Source organism: Lagopus leucura, unplaced genomic scaffold (genome assembly GCF_019238085.1).
Source record: "Lagopus leucura isolate 7727_CA_CO unplaced genomic scaffold, USGS_WTPT01 Super-Scaffold_100001, whole genome shotgun sequence".
Lineage (NCBI taxonomy): Eukaryota > Metazoa > Chordata > Aves > Galliformes > Phasianidae > Lagopus > Lagopus leucura.
This window is the reverse complement of record NW_024962262.1, coordinates 89,380,976-89,406,100: the sequence shown is the minus strand read 5'-3', so window position 1 is coordinate 89,406,100 and position 25,125 is coordinate 89,380,976. Positions and strand designations below refer to the sequence as shown.

The following is a 25,125-nucleotide window of genomic DNA, read 5'->3' as shown; positions in this document are numbered from 1 at the left end:
TTAATTTTTTCCTAATCCAGTACATCCTACATTCTAATCAAAGCATGCCTTCGCATTATGACTCTCAACTAGTGCACATCATTAATTTACCAATACAAATTGAGCAATCTGAGTAACAACTCTTAAGATAACAATACAAAAATACCCTTGCAGAAAAACTCAGTTTGCTCACTATTTAGTTAACTTGTGAAAATTCAGAGATCTGTGCTCAGTTTCTGTGTGCACATCAGGTAACTGCCTGCTCTGAGGCAGGCCCCTTTAGCTGCATTACCCTGAGAAGCAGCAACCCAATTATGGTTCATGTTCAGACCATCCCACCTGATTGATGTCACTTGATCTTTTCCTTTCTCTTTCACTGTTTTTTTTTTTTAAAGCTATTATGCACTCACATGTCCCATTTACCTCAGCTGCAGAGTAGCCAGGAAATTGCAAAACACTGTTATTAAAACTCTGAATTAATATCCCATTGGCAGTACTAATGGAGGAGCCAGGGCCAGAACAGCCGTATAGATGGAGCTGCTGTCTGATTTACTGCATCCAGTGAAGACGATTCTCACAGGTTAGAGGTGAGCTGCCTTTGAAGGATAGCATGAGAGCAGTGTGCACATTTGTGCTGCCTTTGTCTGTAACGATCAGAGTTATTTTATGGCCTAAGGTCTAGGGGATTAGGGAGAATTCAAAACCAGATGAGAAGGAAACCAGATATGCTAGCAGGTCCATCAAGAGCATAGTCTGATTTTGATTATGGGAAGCGTGCCAGTGGGGTGAGCAGAGTAGAGGGGGGTTTGGTACAGTCTGAATTTAGAATTTTCAAGGAAACCAGATCACAGTGACAGGTTTGGTCCAGAAACTTGAAGAGATGAGGTTAAGAGATGTCTTGCTGGGTCTCGTGTGTCTGCTAGCTGTAAACAGGGGGATGAAAACGGTGTTTTTAAGAGTTCTGAAAAGGCACAAAGAACCACTTTGTCCCTAGGGACAAATGTGACAACTGATGCAGTATTGACAAAGTCTGTCCTGCAAGTAAACACATTTCAGATGGCTTTGGTTTAGCAGGACGATATCCGTGTCTCCCAGTTCTTTAAAGCTCAGAGTGCTGCCTATGTCTCTTTAAGGGACTTTGCCAAGCGCCCTCTGCTTCTCTGCAACATGCTGTGGCCAGGGAGGGTTTCCTCACAGCCAGAGCCAGCACTGGAGCTGAGCTCTGTGCAGTCTCACATGTATCCTTGTATCCTTGAGAGCTCTTCAAGAGGGAGAGCAGAGTTGAGCCACTGATTAAACCACCTCATAGAGCTTATAATTCAGTTTGGGGGATTGTTGTTGTTTTCATTCTTTTCCCTACTTAACTTGATTCTGCTGCAGCTGCAATAGTTAATGATGTGTTGAAAATTGAGCTATTATTTAACATAGGGGAAAAATGCCTTCCCTCTCCTGGCTCCCCATGGGCTCCCCAAGTCACTTGAATGGATCCAAAGGGGAGGAGGTTTGGCTGTTAGCTCAAGCAGCGTAGCTTGATGAACAAAGTTTGGGAGTTTCATAAACAAATATCTCGGCAGCTGCGTCCCACCCAGGTCGGTGATGGGAGGACAAACTGTAGCTCTGAGAGGTGGCTGGAGATCTCATCGGTTACTGTGCTCCTGGCTTTTCTCTGCAGTAAGTGGAACCACAAGCATTTTTATGCATGCAGAAAGGGACTTTCAGTTTAGGATAAAGCCATTTGCTTTGCTTTGTGTTTGGCAACAAAGGTGTTGACATTTGTCTTGTCTTATTTTATTGTGTTTCAGTCACAGCTGTAGACATTCTCCAAACTAGTTATTGGTCACAAATAAACATAGACGTGTAAGACATTTGCTAGCTAACATGTTTACTTTTCCAGTGTGAAGCTAATGAGTGACATCATTCCTTAGCAGCTGTCCTGGTTGCTCCCTCAAGGAATACATCTTGAGATAGAAAAAAAGAGACCAAAATCCTATAGAATAATACCAAACGTACACATTTAGCTGAGTAATTAATTGAAATAATATATGATTCATTTCAGCAAGATCACGAGTGAATCAGAATCTTGGACATCCTGTCCTATGCAAAGAGCCCTGGGAATGTTTGTTTAAGTGGGAAACATGCTCTGCAAGGAAATTGGTAACAAGGGACCTCAGGAGTTCAAAGCTAAAATCCCGCAGAAGAAATACCAAAGCCCAAGGCCATGCCCTTAATTGGCATACACCATTGGTTACAACCTGTGTACATCAAAGATCTGTCTCTCAATGCTTGTTCAAATTATTTGATCTTCTTGAGCTTGCAGAAACTGACGTAAATTGATTTTAGTCTGTAAGAACTTCAGTCTCTTCAAGCTCCAAAGGCAGATAAAATAACAATAGAAAAATGGCCAGCTGGTTTTAGTCGTCTGGAAACAAAAAGGATAAAGATGTGTCTAAGTGTAGAAGAAATTGTCAAAACATTTAAATATATATATTTAAGATTAAATCAAAATTGCTTGTCTCATATCACCAAAGGCTCCAGAGAAACGGATCTCCAGAGCTATTTTATTGCAGCAGCAATCAGTTAAGGGCTAACTCTTTATTTGGCAGTGGAAGCTAACTCTTTTGTTTGGCAGCAGTTTCAGCTGTGTTTGTGAGAGTTGAATAACAATAATTTTTTTCAACATGCATGTTTTCTGCATCTGAGAGATAACATTTAACCAAAAAATGACACAAGGAGGTATCTCCAGAACCCACAAGTGAGGTACTGTATCCCATTTACAGCATGCTCTGGGGCAACTTGTCAACAGAATTGCTTCTCTCAGCAATGTCTAGTAGAGCTGCAGACAGAAAATCCCAAAGAAACATCAGCTACGCCTAAAATAACAACAACAAAAAGTCATTCTCAAGCTATTTCTGAAGGAGATATCTACTTCTCCAATTGTAGGGCAATAAAGCTGTCATAGACTCGAGCAGCCAGTTGGCCCCAGAATGCAGCAGTTCTGACCTATGTGTTTGCATAAGTCGGATGTAGAACTTGTAGTACAAGCATCTCCGAGAGCAAGAGCTGAGGTGGTCAACTGTGGTTGAGCAATGCTTTTCTAATATCTTATTTCCTTGCAATGTAAGGGAAGTACCGAACACAGTGAGAAGTATAACTCTCTGCTGAAAATATCCAAGTTGTTCGTGATCAGGGACAGCCTCAGTAGTATGGTCATTCCCCACAGCACACTGGAGTACAGCAACAGCTATTGAGGAAGCTGAAGGGGATAACAAGAGCTATGCTTAAGGGCTATCCGTTGAATAACCTTGGCCTTAAACTTTGCAGCAATGTAGATAACTTTAGGGGGCTTTTCTGTCACTCATTTGTCTTAGTGGGAAAATGGTGAGCCCTTGAAAAGCCCTTGGATCTATGAGCATAGCTCAGTTCCTCTCCTGTGCTCATACTCCGTACCTCCAGTTAGCTGCCCTTCAAAATTACATGCACCATAAAACAGAGCAGGAGAAGTCATTGTTTGCTTGCATTTTTAATGGGCAAAACCTTTTGTTCATCAGTTTTTTTTTGTGGAAGTATCTGTGGTTGGAATGAACCACCCCAGAGTCGCCCTGAAGTGCTTCAATGTAATGATTTGGCACCAGTGTCTGGCTGGTTATAATGACTCCCAAGGAGCTTTTCAGTCCTAGTTTCCCCAGTTAACGCTTGTTAACAGCGTCTACAAGACACTGCCTATCTGGAAGCTTGTGTAAAATGAACTGGTGTCACAACACCATTTCTAGTAGACCTCATCATATGGGGAATATGAGCAGCATTTGTGTCCCAGAAGCCTTTCTACAGTGTGAACTCAATCTCATCAATTGCTGCTAGTTTCCTTGCTTTATATTACCCCGCATACAGCTATTCAAAATTACTATGTATTTAGTGTACCTGGTCGGACATCCTTTGATAGGACAAAAATAAGTATTTAAAAAAGAGGAAGGAAAAGCCTGTACCTAATAATCTGATTCTCATGTCAATATTAAGGTATCAATATGTTTCATCAGTACTCTGTTTAGCAGCTTTGCAGAGCTGGAACGATTTAAGCCCACAACAAATATACAGCCTTAAAAGGGACGTAGCAAATGTTAACCAAACTGGTTTCCTCCTTGCTTCTGTGGCATTGATTTGAAACACGTAAACCCCGCCAGACTTTGTTTTTTCACTTGTAGGCAGGAAGTTTATTAAAAAGGGAAAATACATGCAGCAGGAAAAGAGAGGGCTCTGGTGCTTTCCAAGTCAGCATTTACGTGACTTGGGTTCATTTTGAGAAGAATAATTTATAGTGGTGTGAATAAATAATAGCAGTGAGTTCTGGCTGTCCAAATACGCTACATAATACCCTGGGAAAATTTCCTCTGCTGCGTGCTAATGACTGATTGTTGGCTTTTATGTTGCGAGCCACTGTAACAAGTAAATCATCTGAAAGTAACTGACGTGCTCAGGTTTGTTTAGGCAGCACGTGTCAAACTGCATCTTCGAGTCAGTGTGAGATATGAGTTCAGTTTACTGCTGCAGTCGGTGTGGTCTGTCTGTCTGCCTTTATAAGCAGTCGCACAAGATGGGCTGCTGAACTTAAAAAAATCAATGGTTGAGTGTAATTTGTGTAGCACACATTTGCCATTTTGTCAGTGTCACTTCTTGTGGAAATAAATTTGGACATCGGTTGGGTGCCTAACTCATCTGGGATGAATGATCTATTCATGCTAATTTTAAGAGCAATGGTGAAAATATATTCTCTCATCTATTCAATTTGTGTGCGGAGAAACATTTCCAGTCTGCCATTGCTCACGTCTTGTTGACTGCTCCTCTAGCTGTATCTGTTCAATGTAAAGCTTTCTTTTTTTCTCATTGCAGCTTTACTGAAATGACTCTCTCTTTTATTATTTAATCATCCAGATGAGAGTGTTGCACGCTTTCCCCCTTGCCTACCACTGCTTTTTAGCTATATGAAAAAATTTTGAGAGTTTATAATGAAAGGAAACTATGCGAAGCGCTGTTTTCATTTTCAATTGCATCTTTTCATTGTTGGTGGCAAGCGGCCTTTTGAAAGATTGACTTATTTCTGTATCACTTGAAAAGGAAGATAAAATGCAAAATAAGAATTGGACATTGTGAATTTTTCCCTGCCCAGAGAGGCCTAAGTTGCTTGTGCAGATGACAAATTCACCTGCCTAGAATGTCTTCTTGTAACATCCAAAGACTGCAGTTTACTGTTAAACAGAGCAAGGTAGAAAGGAAGTAGTGTCTCCCTCAATTTCCAACTTTTAACAAGGGGACAATTTCTTCCATGTCACAAATGAGATTTTCTTTTCACATTTCTTCCAACTGAGTGACAGAGTGGTTTTTGGATTTTGAGCTGCTTGATGTGAACATCTGTTCTTAACTGGATTAAGAGCCCAATCCCATTACATGGGGGGTACCAAAATCTCACACAGTTACAATAATAGCTATGGGTCAGTGCAGATCTGAGCCAGTCTTGAGGTGGTGACATAGATTTCAAAGGTTTCATCTTTTATTTCCAGTTCCTTGAGCCAGTCAGTTCCTTTCTTTGACAATCATCTTAGTCAAATTGGCTTTTTTCATTTTTTCCTTTCTTTTGCATATGGATTTTTTATGGATTGATGAACCTACACAGTGGAGCAAGACAAGAAAGTAATCCACTGATGGTTGATAAGATGTTGTAACACTGAATATGTTTTTCACCCCTGCTTTAGTGTCTCATGAAGCGCTTGCATCTATTTAATTTGGTATTGTTCTAGCCAGTGGTACCCTATCTGCCTTTGAGTGCAACTCTAATCACATGAGGTGCCAATACCCTAATCCAAATTCAGCATTCGGTGAGCAATTTATATGGTGGTCATATACATAACTTCTTACCATCTGTCATCCCTGTGACTTCTACTGGCCCAATGCAGTTTCCATGGTAGTCAGTGGAAATTTTTGAGGCTGATTTCACAGAGCAGAACATTCAGAAAAGGAGAGAGAAAATCACTGAAGAGCACACTTTCTTTTCATTTCTCTGTGCTGTAGGGAAAATGCTGTAACCTCCATCTAACAGATGGCCACTGCTGTCCTCAGATTTGTTCCATATTTGTAAAGGGATGGAGAATTTTAAAACTGGGTCTTCCAAATACCAAGTTAGCAGTTTAATTCTAGTGCCGTCCTTGAGAACAGATATGTGAGATGAAATAAAGGATAAAAGGAACAGGAAAAATCTACTAACATAGCAACATGTTCACAGATTTAGAAATGAAGATATCTCCCTTAGCAGCATGTTCTCTCTGTTTCCCTATCTCTGAAATGAGCAGACATTTCCATGGCCCTCTGTCAGAGCAGTTCTAAGTCTGAATGTTCAAAAATCACATTAAGGCTTTCCAGAAAGCAATGTGGAATAGTCACAAGTTGAGTATACAAAAATTAATATGAAATATATATATATATTTATCCCTCTAAATCCTTCTATGGTTATGTTTGTTTAACTAATGACATGTGTGTGATACCTGATGAATGCAAATCCTCTGTTTTCGCTATAGTTTTTTTTCAAAGAATCAAAGAATTAAAATATCGTGTCAAGCAAGGTTCCCAGATTAGTTGAATGATCATAACGAAGGGCAGAATTTGGCCCGGCATCTTGAGTATGTTGCTATCATCTGCTTCATATAGCTCTAATACAAAGGCAATATGAGAGCTAGCAGTTTCAGTCCTTTTGACCCTCATAAGAGTGAGATAAAGATTTCATGAGAAGAAAGAGAGCTTCAGTATTTTGAAGTGACTTTCACAGATTTTTTGACTATCATCTTGTTCTTCTCTCTGCAGTTCATTCTTTATCTGTACCATAAAAATCACTTTCTCTCCTCTGGAGAGATTTTCCCTATCCCATGCCCTCTCTACTCTCAGTTTCTCTGACCCTCTTTTTACCTTTCTTTTCACACGGTACAAAATTTGGGTTGTTTTCAAACAAATCTGAACTTTTACTTTGTTCTGATTTTATTTGTGGCCTGAAAAACAAAGCACATTAACTTGAAACAGACACTAAGTTGCCTATGGGGGTAACTTGTAAAGTACTGATGCTTGGAAAGTTCCCAAAAGAAAACAAAGCCCAGCAGTCTTGCCTTGTTTGTAGAGCTGATGGAGATCATTGACTCCTAAACCTTTGCCATCTCCTTCCAACCAGCCTCCTAAAATAACAAATATAGGGGCTATGTCAAACAGTTATGGTCTTCTGAATCATGAGCCAGACGTAAGAGTGACATTTAGACTGTTCCTGCACATAAACATCGGTAGCTCCATTTTGGGACAGTTCTGTCATGCACAGCAAAGCAGTGCGGATTTACTTCCACTAAGAATCTGGCCTCACGTCCCACAGTGAGCAATGGAAATGATGGATCTGGAAAACAAAGCTGACACCATGTGCATGAAGAACCTCTGATTATTTTTTATTGTTATTATTGTTTCTTGATGATACACCAGGCACTGAACTAGTAGCATACTCATTTCACGTGCCTGAAATTTAATTTAGAAAGTGAAGCTGATGGAACAGGCAAAGGGACCTGAGATTGGGCTAAGGCAAAGAGTGCGATTTCATAGTTGTGATATACCCACAATTCAGTATCTCGGGTCAGTTATGTTTTGAGTCAGCCTGTGAAGCAAATGCAAGTCAGACGCTCAATAATGTTCCCTACCATAAGGCACTGGGCAGCTCAGTGTAAACCATATCCCCTCTGGTGGATGCCAGGCATTCAAAGGTGCTTCTGATTGATTTGCATTTGAAGGAATACATGGTGAAAGTGTATTGCATATTAGATTAGTCTTGGAATCTGTCACATAAATTAGCAGTGATCTTGATTGCAAAATACTCTTATTGTTTATTTCTCCTGCATGCTTACCTCAGACATATTTGTTCATATTTGTTTGGCTTTCCTTATCATTCCTTACTCCCATCCCCGTTTTACTTTCTTATACTTACTTGGGACACCATAAAAAATGTAGTTTACCTATATAGATATGATAGATAGATATAGATATGACTGTTCATCTAAAGAAAATAACTTTTAATAGTCATATAAAAAGAAGTGCTTTATTATTTTTCACTTGCTGTATAGAGTGAATGACATCAGTAAGAAATGGGCCACTGAACACTGAATTTCTCTCTCTTGCAGTAGCATAGCCCTCTGGAGTGATTCCAAAGCAGGCAGTGGTTGTACATTGTTGTAACACTGATGGGTGAAGTGAGACACCAGCCCAGTGAATTTCCTATCACAGCACCCTCTATGCAAATGTTTGTTGTGCATTTACTGCTCTCAGCATTTCTTTCTCAGGCCCCAGATACGTAGAGTTACTGAAGTCATCTAGGTAATAACTTGAAAGAAAATAGACTCTGAATGAAAGATTTTGAAACTGCAATCATCTCTTGAAAGAGGGAGTGAAATCAGGGATGGGTAACAGATGGTGATGGTGGCTAATCTTTCAGCCTATTATTTTACCATATGGGGGTCTATGCCACAGACTTTCATGCTGAAAATAAAACAGAAATTAATCATTGTGTGACAATATATTATTTAAATAACTCTGTTGCAGTGATATTTGCCTCCGTCTAGAAGCCATATGCAAACGTATGTGCTCCAAAATGAGATACAGCTGCATGTAGGCTGCTTTTGTGGTGACAGACATCATATGACTTCAGAGGAAAAATTGCTACACCACTTAGTTTACACAGAGAAAATGAATTTTCTGGCCATGCTAAGGAGACTGTGAAAGGAAACCCACATAGAAACACCCGATGGATTCTAATAGGAAATGATAACTTCTCTATGGAATTGAATAGAGAATTACATCACATGCATAGGAGTCTATAGGGTGGTTAAAAAGAGAAATGACTTCATTATGCGGACAGCCTCTCAGCTGGTCTATCTCCATTGGAGGCAAGAGTGCTCTGATGGCTGTTTTCAGCCGAGACACCTCCTTTTTGAGCCTTTGCTTCTAGCCAACTGTAGTAAATGCCTGTAGTATTATGTTTAAATCCTGTTATCCTTCATAAGTCTCTTCTACAAGAAAAATACTCTGAAGCTAGTTGTATATTTTCTGTTTCTTTTGTAAATTATTCTTTAAAATGCTATTAAGGTAAGATCAGTTCTCCAGTGACAAAACAGAATGTATGTATTAAATTTCTGTTTTATTTTCCTGGTAGCTAATTTGTCTGTGCTTATATGTGATAAGGAAAAAGGCCAGCTCCCAAATGTTTCTGGCTCCTTCTGACTATCAGAGTGTGTTCCAGCACTCATTCAAGCTTAACTCAGTTTCACATAGGATAAAATCAATTTTAAAAACAAATTCTGGACAATATAGGTTCAGGTGTTGTAGAATCACTACAGAGAAGATAGACTCAAGATGAATCATTTATTTTGCTCCACATCTCGTGATCCAAACACGCAGGCAAAAACTCTTAAGAAGAGATCAGGAATCAGTGTATCTATCCTCTCGCTAAGTGATCTGACCTTTTAGTTGACTGAGGCACAGAAAACTGTGCTTAAGACAGAAGATAAAATTGGCCAAAACATGTTACTAATATATAGCAGTTTGATATCAACTGCAGCCAGGAAGTATTCATTTTAGTTTTTGCTTCAGGCATTCTTGCTCTCTTAACCAGCTGTTTGCCTCTTACCCACTAACGTGTTAATACTATAGTTCTTTATGGTTGGTATTGCTGTCCCAAAGTTCAGTGAACAGAAGGAAATGCATGAATAAAAAAAAGGGCATTCCTGTCCTCCAGTCCCAATTTATATGTTTGCTGAGAAGCTTAATCTCTTTCATGGTTTATTCGTATTCTAGTTACACTGATTTTGTGTATAAAAAGAAGGCAGTTTTTGCACTGTATTCTGAAAACACAACTCAGGTCTGTAACATGAGTTAGGGCCACAGCTATGCTGCATGAGAATTTGAGTTCCCATTTTCAGTTTGGTCTCAGCTTAACTGTGGATAATGTGCTGAAATGCCATGGTCTGTTTGTTAGATCTTGCCAGTAGCAGACTCAAAACTGTACTGGAGTATAAATAATTGTCATTAGCGTTTTGAAAGTGCATCATTATTTAGTGGAGTTGGAGCAAAAGGAAGGTAGAGTTCAAAAATTAGCTAAGGATGTTTGAGAGGCTGAAGCAGAGGTAAAGGTTACAGATTTGAACATAAACTTTGTTACTTCCAAAAATTGTTTCTTACCTCTCCTTCTATTCTTCCATCTATCCCTCCAGCAAAATGGCAGACACTTTCTACCCTAAAACTGTGAGAAGGAAATGTGGGAGAAAGTCCAAAGAATACAAGTCATAATGTACAAAAAATGAATTAATCCTTGTGAAATGATTGTTCAAATTAACCTAATGTTGTGGTTAGTAGTTAAAACAGCCATGGCCATGCCCTCTTCTCATTTAACTTTCTTTTAATGCTGATCCCTGTGTGACCCAGTGTGTTTGATCAGATTTTATATTACTATTCAAAGCATAGACACATAGCAAAGTGTCTGACACTGTCTTTCAATTCAAAGAGTGCAAGTGAGTTGAACCATAAAATGGTTCCAATTAAAATAGTGCATGTTAGAAACTCTGAGATGAGTCTGAACAGTGTGTGATTGTTGTTTTTTTTTCTTGCATTCCCCACATTCTACAATGCATTCCTCTTTTTGCGCTTCTTGAACTTTTGTTTTACCTCTAGTATCCTTCTAAAACATCAATAATCATTCTACTCTGCGAATTCAGAAAGATTTAAGTATTTATTTTGGTACAATAGCCAAAGAAGTCTAGAAGAAATCATCTGGCTAGCACTCAGCAATGTTTCCTGGATGATCATGTTGAGCTTTAAAGCACTGTACCACACAGAAAGTCTGATCTGCTGATCTTATAGTGATGTTTTTCATTTCCCAATGGGACTCTCAATCTTTAATGTCAATCTTTTCCTTATATTTTGAGGATTTTTATATGGCTTTTTGGTTTGGTTTTTTTTTGTTTTTGTTTTTTTTTGTTTGTTTGTTTGTTTGTTTTTCTGAAAGCATTTATGATACAAACATAACTACATAAAGGTTTTATAGTACTACCTGAACATTGCTTCTAATTTCTAGAGAGAAATAAAGAGGGGAAAAAATGTCTATTAATTTAAAAGAAGAGTAATGATTTGCTCACATTTCAGTATAAGCCTGTCTATTGTATTTGTGAAACATGCTTGAAAAGGCAAAAGCTGAAATTACAGTCATATCATCAAAACAGACTGATTCATCATTTATATACAGCTAATTGCTTGCTACTTAACCCACTTTTTAGCTACATGTGCAGTCAGTTTCAATCTTTAAATGCTTTCTTGTTATTTCAGTAATATCAATTTGTTCCTCAATCAGAAGGGTGTTAATTCACTGGTCAGGAGTTAAAAATAGGAAAATAGTCATTGGCAGCAGGCAGATTTCTTCCTTCCTTCCATTTGAGCAGACTCCAAATGATTAATCAAAACTAAGGATTTCATATGAACAGGAATTTTTCTGTAGTTGAGGAATCCATGTTATTTAACTCAATGCATGGACTTTGTGAAATGTCATTTGCCACTATTATCTATTATTTATCCAGCAGCACCCCTGAATGAACTAACTCACAATTTGCTTTAACTTGTGCCACCAGAGCTTGTAGTCGAAGTGGAAAGATTCAAGCCTTCTTTTATTCAGGTAAGGAAAGTTTATTTCTTGTATGGTTACAGAGCGTTGGTTCTTCTTCTGTGCAGTATAATCACAGACATCTTTTACTACCATGACCATGAAGTGAACTTGCATCCACTTCTAAAGGATTCCAGGCTCTTGCAGCTTGAACATGAAATTACTGCTTCTGCAGCTCTTTAAGATTATCCTATGAATTTCCTTCTATTATCTTACAGTGTATTTTAAAGCCATTTGGGATAGTTTGGCAGCTACTAATACATTGCTCTCAAAGCCAAATGAGTTTCATTTGTTAGTAGAGTTTGCTGAAGACTTGGCCTCTTCTCATTCCTGCAAAGGAAGACACTGAGCATTCAGCTATGTGATTTTGTAACTCTTCACTTGACAGTTTCAAATATTTGTTTCTGAGTTGCTTGGCCGTTTAAAACTCTCAACTCCTGAATAAAAAATTGAGCGAAACAAACTAACATGTCAGGTTGTACCTCAGCACTGCCAATCTAGAATAATCATATTGCCAATATTTGAAGTTCTGGATGGGCAGTAGGGACATTTAGATGAACAAGCCCATTGTGAGTAACTTGTCTGCTCTCTAGAGAAGTTGTATGCTCGTAAAGGCAAACAGCCTGTGAGTGTATTTCTGGAGAATTATGATTCTGTGTTTCAGGAAGTCTGTTTCCCATCTGTGACCTACCTACAGTTTAATAGAGCATCAGTTTATGTCTCTCTGTGAAACTTTGGTGAGGTAAAGGTTCAAATACCTCTTGAGAATTTGACTTGGGCAGCAAAAACCTCTACAGGCATGTGGGCCAGGGGGCAGAGGCTGAAGAAGTCGTTGCTTACTTTCATCTTTCTGCTCAAAATTTGCTCATGAGCACTGTCAGCATTTGTTCTTAATGAGCCTATACCTGCCTTGGAGTGGGAAGACATGCTGGGTGGAAAGCCACCGGCATGAGCACTCCAACTGAGCACTGAGCCTGGCTTTGTACACCACAATCCTTCGAAGAGCACCTGAATTGCAGTTTGAATGTCTGTGGTCCCTCAGGGGTTCTGATTCATGCAGTGTGAAAATGAAAGATGAGTTTTATAAGTACAGGTTGATTCTTCAAGGAGCACGAGGGTCAGTTTCACAGTGCTGCATGCCACCACTTCAGTAAATCACTGTGGTTTCCAAGGGCCTCCAGCTGTGTTGAGATATTCTGTTGCCTCTCCTGGTATATTACTGGAGAGAAAGGCAGCATCTTACACAAGGACTGTGATCCTGTATTGTCACAGCTCAGACTGACTATATGAAAGAACCTCTGGAATTGAAAACTTTTCAAACCAAATCTCTAGCCCTCTCTGGATTGGTGTGGCCTGAAGTTGTAGGCTGGAATAGTGAGGAATTGATCTTGTTTGCAAAAGACAGGATTACTGTTTTTCCATTTCTGAAAATTAATAAATGAAGTTAGTTGCCACATACTAAGATGTTTCTTTTAATTTATTTCACTGAGCCCTGACAATAGCACCTGACACTTAAAATTTTTGTGCTTTAATAGTCAAAACTTGCAGAAATCAACAGAATATTTTAAACAAAGAGGCGATTGTTTTTAAAGGCAGTAGATGCACAGTAGCAATAGTTTCCATGTCTCTGTCTCTTGTGTTAATGTAAAATCTAATTTTCTAACTTTAAATCCGTTTTGCCTCTTTAATCTCTGTAAAATTTCTAGTGTTGACCTCTACTTCTTGCGTAATTAGTGCTAATGAAAATCTTAAATGCCTCATTGAATTGGAAAGCTATTAAATACATGTCATTCAGCCTCAACTCTGAATTCCCCATTGTCTTTGATGCACTTTTCCTTATAGTGACGAGCTATGAGTGTTAACATACTGTCTGCATTGGAGAATCAACTGAGCTACTGACTACAGGTGGAGGTTGAATAAAAACTTCATCCAAAATTGCCCATTGGATCTTCATTTGTTAGTAATATGCTAGCAAAGGCAAGATTTTCTGGAAAAAGGGAAGAAAAATGCAACTGATCTTTTATCCTCTTTCTCCCTTTTCCACAACCAGCATAGCCTTTTAGAGCTTAACATGTTTAAGTCTGATCTGGGTAAGGGCTATATCTAAGGAGTGAGAAGCAAATAAAACATAAGTAAGATGTGCAAGCAACATTTTCATGAAGCTGCCTTCATTTCAGTGATTTTGGCAGGGCTAAATCAGTATGAGACGTGGCCCAAAACATTTTCTTAAGCATTACTGCTTTGGAATTGGAGCAAACTACAGACTTGTTCTGCAGAAAATTAAGACTTGAGTCTTGGGTCTGTATCCAAAAGTTTTAGCTTGTTTTGCCTTTTATTAAATGGATGTTCAGACATTATCTCCAAGCTCCAAAGCTGAGTGAAAGAGTTGTCTGTGGTTAAGGCATTTATGTGTGGCCTTCAAGAGCCTGTTCTGCCACTCTACAGATGTTGAATGTGACCTTTGCTATGCTACTCCTTCTCTCTGTACCTCAGTTTCCCATTCATTTAAGATTATTCTTCACTGCTTCTGGGAATACTGTAAGGATGAATAAGTTTAGACAGGTGTGTGAGCTTTTCTGAATGGTGCTATTAAAAAAAAAGAGTTGAGAGCTGGTAGTTGGAAGAGACTGTTATGGTACAAAAGAAAAACCCTTACTTCATTTTTCGCCCACTTGGGGAGGTTTTTTTTTTTTGACTCTCATAAAATATGACTGGTTTTTGAGCATGACTCCTGCTGTTGCTAAAACACTTTATTCTTAGTCTGATTCCCAAATGAAAAGATAGGAATGATGATGACCAATGAGTGTTACTGGTCTCATATGTAGCTGAAAGAATGAGTGGAAGATAAGAAAATGGCTGAAGCTATGAGAACTGATTCTCATAGATTCTCCAAGAAGCGGGCAGGTGGAGAGTGTAAACCTCTTCCCTTTCAAGTAATAGAAATGAAAAATCATGAATGTCTGTAGAAGTAAAGCCTCCTGTTGTTTTTTTCTTTTTTTGAAGGAAAAAAGTGCCTCAGGAAGGATTTGCTGAGGAACTTGCTTTCAATTTAACTGCGTGACCAGACAAGATCAAAGGAAATTAGCTGGGACAGGAGGGAGACAAACAGACAGAATGTCTGACTGACTCCACGATTTAGAGAAAAATTATAAACTGTAAGAGAAATACTGAGGACATCTCTGAAGACTGTGCCATAAACCCAAGGATGCTCCACTTTGTTGAGGAAACAGAAACAGATGTGCTGATTTTATTGATCCGCAGCCTAATATCTCACATACATATAAGAGTCTTTTCTTGAAGACACCTTCACAGAGATAGTTTGGATCCCTTGACTCTCATTTTGCCCTGAAGAATTGTTTCTAAGCCTGGGGTACACAGAAGTGCAAGGCCTGGCTTTGGGGTGTGTAAGCCTCAGGCGTGGAATCAGTTGTAGCTGGATCATTGGGGCCCCACATAGTAACTCTGATCCAATTTCCATGAAGGCAGCATTACCCATGAGGGGTAGGTGGCAGGCTCTGGGAGGACTGTGGACACCAAAAACAGGGCACATTAATCCACGAGAGAGCAATATTGTATGCTGGAACAGGCTGAGGCACATATCGGGTGATGGCAGCAGCAGTTCTCCCTGTGTGGTGGGATGCCAGGGCACCTTGTGTCATGCTTTTACTGCACAGCAACCCCTGGATCTAATTCAGTTTTGTCTGGCTCTTTGGAGGAAACAGTCCTTCTAACTCTGGCTGGCCACACACTTCTTGCTCTCATCTGACTCGTCTGCCACCTCACCGCTGCTGGGTTCTCCAGCCCCATGAATTCCACTGTATGGACTGCAATGTGTTCTTCATTCGAGAATCTCAATTTTTTTTGGAAAAGAAATGCATTTTTGGCCTCTGTGGCTTCAGAAAAAAATCTTAAATATGTGAACTTTCCATAATGTGAAAGAGGGTGGACAAATAAAAAGAGCCAAGATTTATTATTTTTGAGTCCAAGGCATACTTTTTAGTGTAACTTAGAAATTTTGAACCTTGACTTCTTCTTTTCTTTTCTTTTTTTTTTTTTTTTTTTTTTTTAGGCAATAGTAACACTATAGAAAAAGAGAGAAGAGGCCCTCTGCATCTGTATGTGTATCTGGAGCTGTATCGTGGAAGTGAAAGGGATTATTTCTGGTAAATAAAGTGTGCACTTCTGGCATCTGGATTTTGGGAGAGTTTCTAATCTCAAATTTCCTTTGTGTCAGCTCATGTAACCAGAATTACTAGAATCTCATCCCTCTTATCCCAACCTTCTGTTTGTCATCCATATAGAACTCTGAAATTCCAAACAGGCTGGTGTGAGAACACTGTGCAAGTCCTCTGGTTGCATGAAAATCTTTTTATTTGTGGGATTTTTTGTCTTTTCTGATCAGGTGCACAGCACAAGCCTGGTTCCCACAGCTGAGAGGAAGCTGTTTCTTGGTGTTCACTCTCCTGGGCAGCAATTACAATTTGTCAGGAATGCAGTTTATTTTGTAATTCAGCATTTCCCCATAGCACAATTGTGTAACACCTATGCAAATATTTGTTCCTATTAAGCTGTTGGAAAAAATAAAACATGGTGGCGTTCAGAACAGTTGCAGCCTAAGGTAGTTATAGGAACAAACCTTTTCTTCCATTGTCCTTGAACCTGGTCCAGCTGTGATTGAAATTGTCAGTATGACTCCCACTGACTTCTGTAGGAATAATTCCAGACCTTAAATACTTGTAGTTCCTGGCAGGTGCTATATTGGCAGTGGTCATCTATTTACATATTCACATGGAATATTAGAGATAAAACAGGGCTGTCTTCATTGCTTAAGTACAAATCTTGAGGGACAACAGCTGGACATCAAATGGACATCGGTTGCTGTGCTGCTGCAATCACTGGTTTCTCTGATCAAATGCTGTTAATGGAACCAAAGTATTGTTTTTATTTTTATTTTTTCTTCTGATTAATTCTGTATTTTATCCATTTATAGTGTTAGGCTAAGGTAATTAACATCATCTCCTACCCACTCTCAAGCAATCATGAGGTAAGAAGAGGTTAATGTGACAGATCCAGCAGCAGTGCTTTTTGCTTTCTGGGTCTTACTGAAGTCTTTAAGAGTAAACACTTAGAGCAAGCAAAATATGTGATATTTGTTACTTGCGGTCCAGGGACCCTGAGGCTGGCCAGACACAATGAGGGGTCGTAAAGTGGTTTCTTCCTTTCTATGTAAATATGGAAGGGGCTGATCTTTGTGTAGTTTGGGCTTGGGTGTGTTATTTTTAGATTTCAGGACTTTCTGAAAAATAATGAGGACAAAGTGTCCCAGGGAGAAAAGCAATGTTGGTTTGTTTGGTGTTTTTTTTAAAGGAACAGAGAGGATTTCACATGATCATTGGGCAGTTGTAGTATTATGAAAAACAGCAATAAAAAGAAAGAAAACAGGAATGTAGAGAAAGCAGCTGCAACTTTTCCCCCACATTCTTTTATTATTTCATTTGGAGGGAAAAAAAGACCAGGATAAGAAATAATGCAGGAAGTATTTTTTTTATTGAATGTTCATAGTCTGATAGTAAAGAATGAGGTGATTATTAAAATGTAGGCTTTCGTATATGGAAATTAGGTGATCGTATGTCTATCCCCACCAGGATGCAATGTGGTTGAAATGACTGTCAAACTATTTACTCAGTGATAGCTCTTACTTAAGCTGCCTCTGGTAGAGAACTCCATGCATTACATCCCTCAGGCTGCCACACGGTACATGAAAAAAACAGGTGGAAATGCAGACTCAAAGAAAATATAAATAAAATAAATTTTTATGAAGACTGTAGGATGTAAGCTCATGTTTTGGGTGGATTGCATGAAATATCTGAAATGTATTTTGGTAAATAATTCAACGTAATTCATTTAACTGGAAAAAAATATAATTGATCACTTCATTTTTTGCAGAGTAGAATCATGGATCAGTAAGGTTGGGAAAGACCTCCAAGATCATCCAATCCAACCATCCAGATATCACCAATATTTTCCACTAACCCAAGTCCCTCAGTACAAAATCTAAATTTCTTTTGAACACCTCCAGGGTCAGTGACTCCACCACCTCCCTGGGCAGCCCGTTTCAGCACCTGACCACTCTCTTGAAGGATTTCCTAACATGCAACCTGAATCTCCCCCGGCGCAACTTGAGGCCAAGCATCTGTTCATTTACATGAAGTTTTAGATTTTAAGAGTGGCTCCCATTTATTTTGCCCCGCATAGAATGGTAGGTTGCTTTAGCTTTACTGCAACCCCTTTGCCTTTTTGAAGTCATTATTTGGTTCAAGTCAAGAAAACTGCAATTTGAAAATAAAATAAATAGTAGCTTATATTTCATTACAATTAAAAAAAAAAATTGTCATGATAACACTGTTCATGCAGTTGCATTCCATAAATTGCTTTTTTTTTTTTTTTTTTTAGCACAGTTATTTAACTACACTTTTCCTGGTGCCAATGTTGAGAAGAAGTGAAGCTGAGTGAGTATGTTAAATGAGACTATCAAGAAGTTACAGAGTCACATTCAATGAATCTGCAGACAGAAACTGTACTATCTGAGAAATACTCTTTGTCCTATAAAGGAAAAAGTGCCAGGTAGTCCATATAATAATTTTGATTTACAGTATTTTAACTTCTGAATAGTGTTGTGTTATAATGCTCTAGAAGGTAGACACAAATGGTATTCTGAAATGAAAGAGGAACAGAGTCTGTAGTGCCTGTTAAATGTAATCTTAAACTTGACTATATGCAAAATAACTAACCCGGAAAAATATTTAAAAAACAAAATAACTACTATCACCTAATATTTATACATTGTTATAGTGGTTAATAATGTTTTGCAATAATGTATGTGCATCTCTGTCTTTTCAGAAATATCCTGATTGCAGGAATGATACATGTAACGCGTAGAAACTCTCATCACTTGAAGAGTCCATTATGGAATTATATCTTTACATCTTTAACTCATGTGCAAAACTAATATGAAGAATGTTCGTGCTGCAGTTGGTTGAGAAGAACAATGCAATAGTAAGTCAAAAAGCTTTTTTTTTTTTTTTTAATCCACTGATGCTTTATTCTATCTGAACTCATCACTAGGAGACATCAAAAATCTTTACAAATTGAGTTACGGAAGTAACATGATAGGGATGTGCATAGAAATCTAAGCCTTCATTTACTTATTTTTAATTAGTAAGTGCTCTGTGTAGTCCAGTGAAACAAACATGCTTGCTAGAGTTTCTCCATTTAAAATGCTTTACGAGCAAAGTTCAGGTTTTGAAGCATTTAAGTCAATGTAATTGCCTTTGACGTCTGCTGCTTTTCATATTTTTCTCTCCAAGGTGTATTTCTCATTTTTGCTGCCTCACTCTCCCTGTGTATCTGATCTCTTTCACCTTCAGATTATCTTAGTACTTCCAGCCTTCACCTCGTCAGTAAAGCTTCAATGGACAATACTGTTTGAATCAGAAATTTAACACCACCACACCATGAAGGGCATCATCAGGTCTAACTGCACTCATAGGACAATCATGTAGATATCCACACGAGCTTTAAACTGGCTAGGTTCAGTAGCAGTGCAGGTCTAGACCACCATATGAATCAGCATGTGTTCCTGTAACCTAGTAAGAAAGTTCTGCAGATTAGATGCACACAAAGTCTTGCAAGACCTTCTTCAGTGGGAAGTTACACTGTCCAGTAGTTTTGAGGATCCTAGATCAGGATCCTGGATTGAGGATCCTAAATGAGGATCCTGCCTTAGATCAGGATACTCAGGTTTAGGTCACTGCTGACTGAAAAACTTAATCTTTTAACATATCTGATACAAAATTAATTATACACTTTTATGTATGTGTTTTCTTTACGCTGTGTTTGGAACCAGAATGGCTTTCCTTCTCTTCCAGTTAGTTGAGGTCTTCTGTGCCAGAGGAGCTTTTGATTATGATCTGGATTCACAATTCATGTAAGTGTGGAGATTAATTAAGTGAAGAAGGCATACCCCAGACATTTATAATTAACGCTTCAGTCGGGTATAAACCAGGGCTCCAAAGATGAAAGCTTAATGCTTGAATGATTTACTGAATCACACATTCCCTTTCAGCCACTGTTTTAAGGGCATGGTCTTTGCCAGCTCCACGCACATACTTTGAGAATTATTCACTTCGGAGCTTCTTGCATGATCAATTTTGCAGTATTTTTTTCCTAAGTGCCTTGGTACATGCTCATGTTTAATTCTTCAAACTTGTATCAATTCATCAGACCTGATTAAACTTTTTAGACCTGCAAGTAGATTCTTTGCATATTGAAGAATTTAATCTCATATCTAACTGTTTCTACCTCCAGGGTTCCTCAAATGAAAGTTATTCTCCATAATCTTTTCAGATGCTTTTTAAATACATTCTGGAAAACTATGATGACTTTAGGGGGCATCTAAATAAGATGGGGAAATTTACTCTGAGCCTTAATTTTTCTACCAGAAGGTGGACAAGCTTTTCCATTTCAAACTTTGAAGAACTTAGGTTTTTTGCCTTCTCAATTTCAGAGAGAATATTTGGAATCTGATCCAATACTCCCTAAATCTAAAAGAACTGTGGGTAAGAAGGGAAGCCTGTATGGCTAAAAGCAAGCTAAAGGGGTCATTAGGAGTAAAAAGACATTGTTCAGTAAGTGGAAATCCAAATGAAGAACATAGAAAAAATATAAAGCTTCTGGCAATCTAAATTTGAAGCCAAATTAAAACTAGACAAAAAAGATTCTGAGGAGCAAGGGTGTAAGACGTGATAATAAAAACTTTTTTCAAGTACATCAGAAACAGGAAGTTTGCCAGCAAATTGATGGAGCCAATATATTACTGGAATGAAAAAAGACCACTTTAGAAGTATAGGTCTTTAGCAAAAAGGAGCACAAGTATCACAAGCACAGATGTTCATTATGGAGTTAAGTTTCCCTGTTGGAGTCATACTTTGTTGAGGTCTGCCATGAGAAGCTAGATATTCCTTAAGGTCACTGCCAACCCAAACCTTTTAATGATTCTGTTCTGTTTAGTGGTTTGATAGTAACGGAGATGAGAATTAATCAAAGGGATAAGGGCTACAGTGGAAATGAGCAACTTGCACAAAAACTCTAAGGAATCTCAAAGAGTAGTCAACTATTCTTGTATCTCTGCACTTAAGATAGCCTGTTTTAGGGGTGTATGACAACCTGTGTGTGATACTGCTTTTATGAAAGTCTTTTGGACAATCAGGAAAGAACAGATTTGAAGACGACTTCCATACTCCTATAATCCTCCCTTAATGTAGTAAAAGCAAGGCAACAAAAAGAAACAAACCTAAGCTTATCAGAGAGCAAAAGAGATCAAGTTTGAGGCCCTTCTATTTTTTACAGGTAATTTAAATAAGGCAAAGAGCGAGTTCTGGGAGGTCATTTGTTGATGACGCTTACTGTGATATTAGATGTATACTCATTTTGCATATAAGAACGAAGTTCTTTGAAAATATTCTGCATAGTTACTTAGATGCCATTGCATTTGAATGTTTTTCATTCTTTTTAACGTAGCTCTGTGCTATGTATGGAAAAGTTCTGTTTCCTGTATGCTTCAAGGCAGTTTACTTTCAAACTGTGGTAAGCTCTCAACCTGAAATGTAAGGTCATGAGGGAGGAAAGATTATTACAGAAGATAAACTAATTAATAGCTTTCAATAATTTGGTTAAGTTAAAAGATACATGTAGGGATCTACTTCCAAATAGCAAAGGATGAACCAAAAATACACATTAGTAAGACAGTACTATGTCTAGTTTTTTTTTTTTACGGCAAAACAATTATTCCTATGTAATTGTTTCAAATTCAATTTAAAACTAATACTGTTTTTTTCTTATCATTGCTTGGCTTTTGACAGGAAACTGCCTTCTATTCTAGTTTAAAGCCTTACCAGACCCTGAGTCTAAATCAGTCTCATGCACTGCACAGTTGGGATAAAGAGTGAAAGGGAGGAAGTAATAGTACCTGAAAATCAAATGGGGACTGTGAGACATTTGGTTGTTCATATGTCTGGAAGAAAAGCTGGTGTTCCCACTTCCCTGTAGAACTGGTCTGGCTGATTTGAGAGACAGGCCTCAGCTCTGTTCCCCATCCCCGGTACTCAAGGGAAAAATAAGGATAAAGTTTATTGTAAGTGATATTTTTGGTTAATACGTACAACGGCCACCTGGTCCCTGCCTGATCGCCAGCACAAACCAGAGCAGCCAGTTCATATCCCATTTCCCCTGCTCCTTCTGGAGCTCTGGAAAGTAACAAAAAAAAGGGTAGAGCTGTGCACATCATCTTTTCTTCAATTCCTCTTCTATTCCTCAGTTCAAAATCTGCCATCAGTGTTGGGGCATGAAGCATAACTGAGGAAAGAGATGCTTTTCTGCCTATCTTGTGCCTCCTAAGGGGCTTTTGCATAGAATATAGTTTAATGTGGCCATTTCTGCCTTCTTTTTCATAATCAGTGATATAAACAGACTATACACAAACTATCCTCTGACCTATAACTTGGGAAGATCTATGTTGGTAGAGCTGCATTCAATAATAGCCCAGTCAAAGCTCTGACTACTGTGCAATAAAATTCTTTTTATCCGTGCCATACTATGCTGTGGCTCAGAAGTATTTTGAATGTCAAGATGTTGCCAAAGATGCCTGTTGATATAAAGCAGATGCGCGCTTTTCATTCCATCACATGTTGTCTACATGAGATGGTGTTGATATTTATATATTGACTTATGACTTTCTTTCTGAGTTTGGACTTGGTTTTATTTGCAATGCTTGAGTCTCCCTGTAGTCCCCAGCTATGGGGTAGTGTCTTCAGTGCTCAAGCTTTGACAGGGCTATCTGAATGTATAGGAAATCTCTGTAAGAAATGGTGAATGGGAATCCAGTGGTATGTAACAGGATCTCAGGCTTTTACTTACAATCCCCTAACACACATTATATAATATGTCTTCTGGTTGGTTGATTGGTTGTGAATTTGGGGTTTTTTGTTTGTTTTTGTTGACATTTTTCACATTTTGTATTTCTGTGCTCATTATGATGAGTATCATATAGAGTCATTTAACTCTATATAGAGTATCCATAGAGTTCAGATAAGCTGTCATGTCCTTTCTAATAATGTGAACAGCTGCCTTCAGTTTCCTTTGCTTGGATACAAAACTTTAATCCAGGTGCTATGGGAGCCAGAATTGCCAATGGCCAGACAGATACTTGAAAATACAACTAGAGGGATTAACTCGCCTACCTGAGATTACCATCAGCATATATTACTGACTTTTTTTTATGAAATATTTTGTCATATTTAAAAAAATAAAATGTATATTAAAAAGTAGGTTCTGTCCAGTACACTTCAGATACTCATTTTTCATTTATGAAAACCATACCTATCCAGACTAATGATGTTCCTTGCTCTTATCCGTATTTGCTACTTCTGATTTTATGTCTAATTTGTAATTGTTAACACTCTGAGATAGACCTTCTTATAATACCTTTTAGCTCAAAGATAACAGTGAATTTACCCCCATTGCTTCAGATGCCACCCCACAAAATCTTCAAATGCTGTTTCAAATGGGCAAGGCAAATTAGATAATTAGATGTTCTGCCTTTTACTGTTCTGGGGAGAAATCTTGTATGCCAATAGGGAAATAAATAAATAAATAAATAGATAAATTTTTAAAAATGAAGAGAGAGGGGAAAAAAAAAGAAAAAAAAAATAAAGAAAAAGGAAAGAGAAACAAAAAGCTCCCTCCCCTCCCCGCCGCCGCAGAGCAGGAGGAACGCAGGCGCGGCCCCGGCTCCGCTCGAGCGGTCAGGCAGCGCCGCTGCGCGGCTCCCGGCCGTTGCCTGCAGCGCTCTAAGCTCGGCTCGGCTCCTGGAGGCTCGCAGAGAGCTGTTGCTGCAACGCCCTGTAAAGTTTCTTACCTCTTCTGCTGGAAGCAGAATCCCTTTTAAACGCAGCGTCGTCTTTCCTCCAGAATGGGTGGGTGGCTGATCCTCAGGGAAGAATGTAAGTTAGGACCGAAGAAGCACTTTGAGAGATCGCCAGATTCCATACTGATGTTGCCAGGTTGATCATAGAACTGTAGAATTACAGAATGATTTGGACTGGAGGGAACCTTAAAGATCATTCCAGCCCCCTGCTGTGGGCAGGGCTGCCACCCACCAGCTCAGGCTGCCCAACCAACCTGGCCTTGAGTGCGTCCAGGGGGCATCCACAGCTCCCAGAAATAGCTCATGTAAACCTAACTAGCCCTTGCGCTCTCTGATAACTGTGCTGGTTTTAACAGCTTACATAAACATGATGTGTATGAGCACTTCTTTAAAATCTGGTGTACCACACAGTATCAAAGTGTTGGATGAGAAACTGGCAATAGGTCGCACACAAAGGGATTTTGTCCTTGAGCAACAAAGGTAGAAATTCTCCAGGGGGCAGTGGTGCGAGTTTTGTCTTTAAAGTATGCTCAGGGACATGATTTAGCAGAAGGTTGTTACAGTTAGGGTAGTGTGGTTAGATTGTGGTTGAACTTGATGATTTTGAAGGTCTTTTCCAACCTGAGCAATTCTATGATTCTATGATTCTGTATCTGACTGTGCTCTGCTGGCATCAAAGCCACAGTTATCATCTGTTTCTAATTAAATGCATTTGAACAATGAGGCAAAGGTAGAGTGGTTAAATAGCAGTTGCTGCAGCTGGTGTACGTGGGCAGAAGTATTAACATGACAGGTTGTGCATCTTAACATGGGCCATCACCTTTTGCCACGCTGTAAGCAGGGAGTCTCCTGCCCCACAGTGCAGAGTGCTTCGTGCAAGGAATCTTGTTTGTGCTGTCTCAGGCCATTATGTGTTTGTGCTCCTCTTCAGTTGAACTTTATTTCTGACCCTGCTGAGAGTGTATTGCTTGTTTTGGAAATACTTGCAATGTCCCTAGAATGTTTATTTTCCAGCCCAACACGCTGCTACATTCTTGCAAGCTTCCTCTGGTTGTAATGCAAGGTTTGGCCAGGAAACAGAGAATACAAATGAAAAACAGTGCCCTGCTCATAGGGAAATGTAGTGAACCCATAACAGAAATTGTTGTATTGGAAACATGACAAAGATTTCCAGAGAAATAATAAACAAGCAGCTGGTCGGGACCTCCTTAAGACCATCATCTTCAAATGTGTATTTCCTGGAAGGACCAGAATATTTAGTTTAATTCTCCTCCTCTGCCCTCAGCAGGTAGGAGAAGCAGAGGGCAGGTTCAGTGACAGTCTATCAAAGCACATAGTAAGATAATCAATAACTATAGCAACAACACGACTTGATGGCCAGCCAAACCGCCTCCACATTGCTCCCAGTAAGGGGTCGGTGCTGCTGGCTTTTTCCCTCTGTTTGTTGAAG

The 25,125-nt window shown here is 38.9% G+C and overlaps 1 long non-coding RNA gene across 5 annotated transcripts in view; it reads left to right on the top strand.

The window, feature by feature from the left end:
- The first annotated feature begins 486 nt into the window (after nucleotides 1-486).
- LOC122177630 overlaps nucleotides 487-25,125 on the top strand; it is a 56,924-nt gene continuing 32,285 nt past the window's right edge. Inside the window, exons 1-6 of one of the 5 annotated variants that reach the window (XR_006178118.1) lie at nucleotides 487-566; nucleotides 1,554-1,650; nucleotides 11,661-11,704; nucleotides 15,762-15,855; nucleotides 18,146-18,201; nucleotides 18,593-18,748. This is a non-coding gene — a long non-coding RNA (uncharacterized LOC122177630). Of the gene's footprint in view, nucleotides 567-1,553; nucleotides 1,651-11,660; nucleotides 11,705-15,761; nucleotides 15,856-17,803; nucleotides 17,952-18,145; nucleotides 18,317-18,592; nucleotides 18,749-25,125 lie in introns of those variants that run through there. The other 4 variants (XR_006178121.1, XR_006178120.1, XR_006178119.1 and 1 more) reach the window with 4 other exon arrangements.